Below are 8,821 nucleotides of genomic sequence, written 5' to 3'. Positions count from 1 at the left end.
AGTCATAACAACATCAATCTTAGAACATAATGGATAATAGGGATCAAACCCTAACAAAACTAACTCGATTACATAGTAAATCTCATCCAACCCATCACCGTCCAGCAAGACTACGATGGGATTACTCACGCACGACGGTGAGTGACGGTGTCCTGGACTAGGGGGTACTCACCACGTCGTCTCCCGATTTATTAGATTGGGCCGAGGCCCCCCATGGCCGTATACTCATGGGCCAGTTCGGACGGCTGCCGCATACAAGGAAGATTCTACAAGACTTGGCGATCAAGGCAAGGACTTCTCCCCACCGGCGTATTCGGCTAGGACTCTTGTTATCCTAGGCCTCTGGTGCATTATATAAACTGAGGCCAGGCTAGTCGATACAACTCCATATACAACAATCATACTGTAGGCTAGCTTCTAGGGTTTAGCCTCCTTGATCTCGTGGTAGATCTACTCTTGTACTACCCATATCATCAATATTAATCAAGCAGGACGTAGGGTTTTACTTCCATCAAGAGGGCCCGAACCTGGGTAAAACATCGTGTTCCCTGCCTCCTGTTACCATCCACCTTAGATGCACAGTTCAGGACCCCCTACCCGAGATCCGCCGGTTTTGACACCGACATTGGTGCTTTCATTGAGAGTTCCGCTGTGTGATCGACAAAAGGATCGATGGCTCGCCTGCAGATCAATTGCGATTTCGGCGTCTTCGTCACCAGCTCGACTGGTCACCTTGCTCCAACCAAGAATTGCGCCCCGTGTTCGGATCACCATGTTCGGACGAGGGCCTTCATCAAACATCAACTCCGATCTCTATCAAGATCATGGAGGAATCATCCATGGAGCTCGGGGGCTCAACGTCAACATTGCCCTCAAGCGACCGTGCTGTTTTTTTGGACAGCGAACTCGTATATGCCGCCACCACCTCCTCGAGTATCTCTTTGACGATCGCTTTGGTGGAATTGTGCAGAATTGAGTCTATAACAACCCTGGAAAATTTCGTCGAGTTCCGATGGAGGAATCTCTGGCAATCCACGATATACCGGAGCCCTGTCAAATCTGGACGGGAATTTGGATGAGTTTAGGGCGTGGTGTCCAGCTTCTAGCTCGGACGCCCTTTGGAAGATCCAACCGTTGATCGGCCGCGGAATTCCTGTATCTACCACCTCAAAAAATTTCAGCTCGATCCGACTGTCCAAACTCCGGGAACCTTCCGATTAGTGCATCACTTTTCGGATCTGTTTTCTGCGCGAAAACGAATCCGACCCGAGTTCATCTTTTCTATAAACGGGATTTCGGACATCCCTTTTGAAGGAAGTTTTGTATGGGGTATTGTGTTTTGTTCCCGAACACATCCCACTAACTTTAAGATCTTTTGAACATGATCTTCAACATCATGTTGGTGTCAAACCAGTCCGGCAATATTACTCCACGGCTGCCGACCTGCGCTAGACACGGCGTTACTTTGTTGAGCCGAGCTCAACTTCTTCGGATCATCATCTCGGCAAGCCGAACAAGAGTCCGGCATCGCGAAGGATAAATCATCACCAACATCGCCGCCCCACAGATTACACGGAGCGGGCATACCGGCATCGCCGCACGGTTGCTTCATCAAGCCGGCATCGACCACGTCACGACCTGCATCGACAGGGCCACACTATTGCTTCTTCAAGCCAGTGTCCACCACGCCGTCCTACTTCGACTCATCGGCTGACATCGAGGCTTCGACATCTCGGCTGGACCGGGGGCTTCGCCATCTCTTCATCAACCTACTCCAGACACTTCGGCGTCACTAGCCGACCAGCTCTGTCACGTTAGCTGGGCCGAGGGCTTTGCCTTGGCGAGTCAACCTTTACCAGCATTGCCATGTCGTCGTTTTATCGCCCATCACGCAATGGGTGTGCGGAGCGAGTCCCAATTTTGGGAATCACCTTCCTTCGGATTGCTACAACAAATAAACCAGGTGCTATTAATCCCAGTATTTTTTGCTCGTTTGGGTTCATTTTTTCCAAGGAATTATTACTCTGGTTTATCCATCATATGTACACAGGTCTATCAAATGGTGGCCGCATTAACGACGGTCGCGTGGTGGTTCGATTAGTTTCCGTACATAGTCCGGCGAACGCCGCATCCGGAGCTCGGACCGACCTGCGAATTCAGGCTTTGCCACGCCTTTACTGCATCATGCCGACGCCCTGCGTCGACATTGACTTCGGCGCCGGGCCATATTTCTTCTATTACTCACTTTGCATCAATTATTTATTATGCAATGATTTTTTTAATTATCATTATTACTATTATCTCCGGTTTGCACTATTTTTTGTGCACAGGAAAATGATCTGGGGACTTTGGCGTCACTCTGCCGGTCTGCATTGACCGTGCTATGTCACCACTTCGGCGTGTCAAGCTCTCCGCTCCGCCACCTCGGGACCGGCTTGAGGGATGGAACCTTGCCCCGCATCAAGCTCGGACCGCGTCATCAATACCGAACACATTAACCAGCTAAGTCGCTTTCATGCTCAAAGCTTTAATTTCTAACTTGCGTTTGGTTCGACCAAGCATTATACTTTTTTTGAAAAAAGTTGCTTCTAAAAAATTTCCTTGTCCAAACTTTGTTTGTGACGCATAAATTCAAATACCCCGTTTACTTGGGGGCTTCCTTTATGAAGCTTTTCCTGTCGCATATGATTATACTTGTACGGCTTCGTTCCTTGTTCGTGTATTACGCCACAATATGCACCACATTGACTTAAGCGATTTGCAAGCTGGGTTGCCTCGCTCCTGTGTTTACCCCTACGTTCCCGATTGTTCGGCTAGGGAGTAAAGGGAGCACCTCTGTGATTGTCACGATCGGATCACCCGAGCCGGACCTCAGACTGGGTGAAGCCGAAAGCTAGCGCTCTTATAGTTATTCAATGATGGTCGGCACACAACGGAACTCATGAGTACAAAAAATCTATTGCACAAGTCTCATAATAACAATGAGCACCGAAGAAAGGTATCGGTGGGGGTACTATTTTCTTCGAAGATGCTTCTTACTCTTCGCAGTAATATAGCATAAGTTCCCTGAGCGCGCTTTGTCTGTTACAGCCTTATGGCCTGATTGCCTGGTTATTGGAAACACCGTCGATATTCTCGACCGATGGAGTACATAACACTTTTCGGTCCTTAACCGAAGAGGGAGAAGCCGACGGTCGGTTAAGACGCGTTTAAAGTTCGGTTGAACATAGATATGATATAAGTACTTCGGTACATGCAATCATTCTTCTACCCAAGTCACTTGGGGCTCTTAAGTTTATTTGAGCCGTTTTATAATAAGTGTTCTTCTTCTCAGTCGCTGCAAAGTTCTATTATTATTATTATTATTATTATTATTATTATTTATCACTCCTTTTTTCGACGCGAGTGTGCGGTCACTAGTCGGGGAGCCTAATTTCTCTCTCAAAGCCGCTAGAGTTTAGTTTGCTAAACTGGCCTAATGAGAAGTACTCCGCCCTTGGGATAGGAGGTTGAAGCCGTAGGCTGACCCGCTCGAAGTCTTGAGATAGGATGTGTCATGTTAAAGGACGACAAAAGCACTTCTTTTTTCTAAGACCAATTTTCGGATTGGCACCGAACACTTGATCTTGTTCGGACGTCATGTTTTTACTGACGTTTCTTGGTTTTCCAAGCTTTTTGGCACTTTTAAACTATTTGTGCTTTTCCAGCATTAGTCTCGCAGTGCAACGCCGGACACCTTTAGGGATTCGGCAAAAACATTCTCAGATATTGCTATATATGCATGAGTTTCGAATTGTGTCTCCGGTCAATAGTTGGGTTGCCCGGCTCCTGCACTTGCTTCCTACGTTCCGTTTTGTTCGGCTAGGCGTGCAAAGGGAGAACTACTGCGATTGTGCTTCCAGCTCACATGGTTAAGCACCTCAGTGGAGAAAGCCGAAAACTGACTGTCACAATAAGCGTAAACTGGTCAGCGATCCGATGACTATGTTAAATAACGGGCCGTTCATAACATTGGCCGAAGTGCTTACGGCTTGACCCCGACTGTCGTCGAACACTACCGGGGGCTATTAACTGGCCTCCCAAACTAAATCCTCGATATTTTGCTCTTACATTAGAGCTGAGGTTTAATGATCATGCTTAGCATGACAACCCAAAGAAAGGAACCGATAGCGGGACTATTTTCTTTGGAAGACATTTCTTCTGTTAAACAGTAATATAACTCTCTGCGTACCTTTGTTTATAAAACCGTATGGCCAGATTGCCTTGTTTGTTGTAAATCTTTGCCCTCATAAAGGCTTTATAAAGTAGGACAAACACTCCTCGGCTACTGGCCAAGGAGGTGGAAGCCGATGGTCGGTCAACAAAGTTTTGTACAATGCGGATCCAAGCATTAATGACGTAAAGTACTTGGATACATAGAGTCATTACACATAATTTGTGATTTTACTATGGATATTGATCCTTAATTCGGCCACCCATGCCCGCATTAAGGCTCGGGGGCTACTGGGCTTCGGGCTTATTATTTACAAATATTAAAGGGGCACATCGATCCCCTGATCTGGTGTTGCCACCCGACCAGTGTCTCGGGGGCTACTGCATTGCTTGTCCAATGTAGAAAATTTTATGTGCAATATAGTTTCCAAGGAGATTTTGATCCTCAGGTTGGTCGGCCGCACCCAACCTGAGTCTCGAGGACTGAGCACGCCGCTTTTGTGTCCCGAAGTATTCTGCCGAGCTAGGACTTGATCCTCAGGCCGATTTTGCAAATCAACCTGAGTCTCAGCGGCTACTGGGATCGGCGGTCTGATGTCATCCTTCATGTGCATCTCGGGTTTTAGACCGATACACACCTTGAGGGCTACTGGCTATATATCTCGGCAGAGAATAAATTGCACCAATAAAAAATATTCACAAAAATCGGCCCACATTCGGGGTGGTGCACCACCTCAGAAGCAGCCCGTCATAAAGCTCGGGCGCTGGTGGCTGGCTCCATAGAGGGCATTTCCGGCATTAAGCTCGGCTAAACTCCTTCAAACTTCTTTGAACAAAGGTGATTTACGACACCTTGGATATACAGTCCGGCGTTGGAGTTCGGATACATAGTCCGGCGTTGGAGCTCGGATACATTCCGGCGTTAGGGCTGGGAAGCGGTCCGGCGTTGGTGCTCGGTTGCCAAAGATACCTCGAATACAGTCCGGTGTTGGAGCTCGGACGCAAGAGGACGCTGCCGCCCGGGAACAACTTCAAACCCGAGGTGAGGCATAAAAATAACAAGGCATTGGTAAAGGCTGGAAACTTAAAGGGGCTCCTCGGATACCCGACGTGTAAACCTGTCGAATGCATTTCGGCGATCCTCAAGATCGAAGATAAAGAAGATTTGTAGAACCAGTTTTCAAGACCAACGACCGAAGATGAAGAACAGTTTGGAAGAATCGAGGAGCGTCCCTAAGTTGAAGACCGGTTCAGGGGGCTACTGACGGTGTCCTAGACTAGGGGGTACTCACCACGTCGTCTCCCGATCTATTAGATTGGGCCGAGGCCCCCCATGGCCGTATACTCATGGGCCAGTTCGGACGGCTGCCGCATACAAGGAAGATTCCACAAAACTTGGCGATCAAGGCAAGGACTTCTCCCCACCGGCGTATTCGGCTAGGACTCTTGTTATCCTAGGCCTCTGGTGCATTATATAAACCGAGGCCAGGCTAGTCGATACAACTCCATATACAACAATCATACCGTAGGCTAGCTTCTAGGGTTTAGCCTCCTTGATCTCGTGGTAGATCTACTCTTGTACTACCCATATCATCAATATTAATCAAGCAGGACGTAGGGTTTTACCTCCATCAAGAGGGCCCGAACCTGGGTAAAACATCATGTTCCCTGCCTCCTGTTACCATCCACCCTAGACGCACAGTTCGGGACCCCCTACCCGAGATCCACCGGTTTTGACACCGATAGTGAGCATCATGAAATTGGTGATAGAGGATGGTTGATGATGACGATGACGACAGATTCCCCTCTCCGGAGCCCCGAACGGACTCCAGATCAGCCCTCCCGAGGAAGATTAGGGCTTGGCAGCGGCTCCATATCATAAAACGTGATGAATCCTTCTCTCTAATTTTTTCTCCCCGAAAGTGAATATATGGAGTTGGGGTTGAGGTCGGTGGAGTCCCAGGGGAGGCAAGGGCGCGCCCAAGGGGGGCGCCCTACACCCTCGTGGACAGGATGTGGGCCTCCTGATGCTGATTCTTTCACTAATATTTTTCATTAATTCCAAAACGTGTCTCCGTGGATTTTCAGGTCATTCCAAGAACTTTTATTTTTGCACGAAAATAACACCATGGCAGTTCTGCTGAAAACAGCGTCAGTCGGGGTTAGTTCCATTCAAATCATGCAAGTTAGGGTCCAAAACAAGGGCAAAAGTGTTTGGAAAAGTAGATACGTTGGAGACGTATCACTTGTCTACATCACGTCATCGTTCTTATTGCATTACTCTGTTTCTCCATGAACTTAATACACTAGATACATGCTGGATAGCGGTCGATGTGTGGAGTAATAGTAGTAGATGCAGGCAGGAGTCGGTCTACTAATCTTGGATGTGATGCCTATATAATGATCATTGCCTGGATATCGTCATGATTATTTGAATTTCTATCAATTTCCCAACAGTAATTTGTTCACCCACCGTTTGCTATTTTTCTCGAGAGAAGACACTAGTGAAATCTACGGCCCCCGGGTCTCTTTCTCATATTATTTGCCTTTGCGATATATTTTATGTGCCTTTTATTTTCGGATCTATTAAACCAAAAATACAAAAATACCTTCCTGCAATTTATTTTATTTGGCGTTCGATCTATCAATATTTACAACTCTCTCACGTCCGTTTGCCAATTTGTGGCACCGTTACCCGAAAGGGATTAACAACCCCTTTTACACGTCGGGTTGCGAGTATTTGTTATTTGTGGGCAGGTGATGTTTACGTAGTGTTTCTTGGTTCTCCTACTGGTTCGATAACCTTGGTCTCATCACTGAGGGAAATACCTACAGCCGCTGTGCTGCATGATCCCTTCCTCTTTGGGAAAATACTGACGTAGCTTCAAGCCGCATCAAAAGGAATTTCGGCGCCATTGCCGGGGAGGATCATCTACATCTACTAGGTTCCTAATCACAAATCTCATCTCCTCACAATTTCCATTATTTATCATTTGCCTCTCGTTTTCCTCTCCCCACTTCACAAAAATTTGTCGTTTTGTTTGCCCTATTTTTCGTTCGCCGTTTTCTTGCCGGATCTGTTTTTGAGTGCAATCTTGTCACGTAGTCACCATGGCTAAGAACACCAAGTTGTGTGATTTCTCAAATACCAAAAACAATGATTCTATTGGCACTCCGATTGCTCCCTCCACTAGTGCGGAATCTTGTGATATTAATACTGCTTTGTTGAATTTTGTTATGAAAGATCAATTTTCCAGTAGTCCTAATGCGGATGCCGCATCCCATCTTAATACCTTCGTGGAATTATGAGATATGCAAAAGAAAAAAAATGTGGACAATGATATTGTGAAGATGAAATTATTTCCATTTTCTTTGCGTGATTCCGCAAAAAATTGGTTTTCTTATTTGCCTCGCAATAGTATCGATTCTTGGAATAAGTGCAAAGATGCTTTTATCACTAAGTATTTTCCGCCCGCAAAAATTATTTCCCTTAGAACTCAGAGCATGTTGCACAATCTTGGGAAAGGATGAAAAAGATGCTAAGGAATTGCCCAACTCATGGGTTAAATCTTTGGATGAACATACAAAAAATTTATGCGGGGTTGAATTTTGTTTCTCGTAATCTTTTAGATTTTGGCGCGGGTGGTACTTTTATGGAAATTACTTTGGGTGAAGCCACCAAATTGATTGATAATATTATGGCAAATTATTCACAATGGCATACCGAAAGAGCTCCTACTAGTAAAAAAGTTAATTTGGTTGAAGAAATTTCTTCTTTCAGTGAAAATGTTGATGCTCTTATGAAACTGGTTGCTACTAAAAGTGCTCCTATTGATTTCAATTATATGCCTTTGTCTACTTTGATTGAGCAAAATAGTGATGCCATAGATGTGAATTTTATCTCGCGAAATAATTTCAATAACAATGCTTATAGAGGTAATTTTAATCCTAGGCCTTTCCTAGTAATTCCTATAATAATTATGGTAATTCCTATGGAAATCCTTCTTATAATAATAAGAAGAAGAAGAACACCACTTATCTTGAGAATAATATTAAAGAATTTATCAACACACAAAAAGTTTTCAACACTACCATAGAAGAAGAGTTGAATAAGATTGTCTAGAAGTGTTGATAGAATTTCTCATGATGTAGAAAATCTCAAGATGAAATTTTTTGTGCCTGAGGTTGAGGAATCAATTAAAGCTCTCTATGTTTCTACGGATGAAAGTAAGGAAAGAACCTCTATGCTTAGAGCTAGAAGAGAATTTTTAGAAAAGGCGTTTTCTAGTAATTACTTTCGTAAAAGTGATGAAGATCTTAAAATGATTGGTGTTTCTTCTATTGATTCCTTGTTTAGTAAAATTAAGATTGATGAAAAAGAGACTGGAGAAGAGTCAACTTTAGTTAGAAGGCGTCCCGATAATTCGGAGGGTGAAAATCTTGTTGAGAAAATTGACAAAAGTGGGTTTGAAGAGGTCAAAACTTTAACTAGTGATGTGCCCACTCTTTTGGATTACAAATACTTTAATTATGATAGTTGCTCTTAGATTGATTGTATTTCTTTGTTGCAATTCATGATAAATTCACCCCATGCTTATGAACAAAATAA

The sequence above is a fragment of the Triticum urartu genome, chromosome 3A (genome assembly GCF_056163025.1).
Source record: "Triticum urartu cultivar PI428250 chromosome 3A, HENAU_Tu73, whole genome shotgun sequence".
Lineage (NCBI taxonomy): Eukaryota > Viridiplantae > Streptophyta > Magnoliopsida > Poales > Poaceae > Triticum > Triticum urartu.
This window is presented reverse-complemented; position numbering follows the sequence as displayed.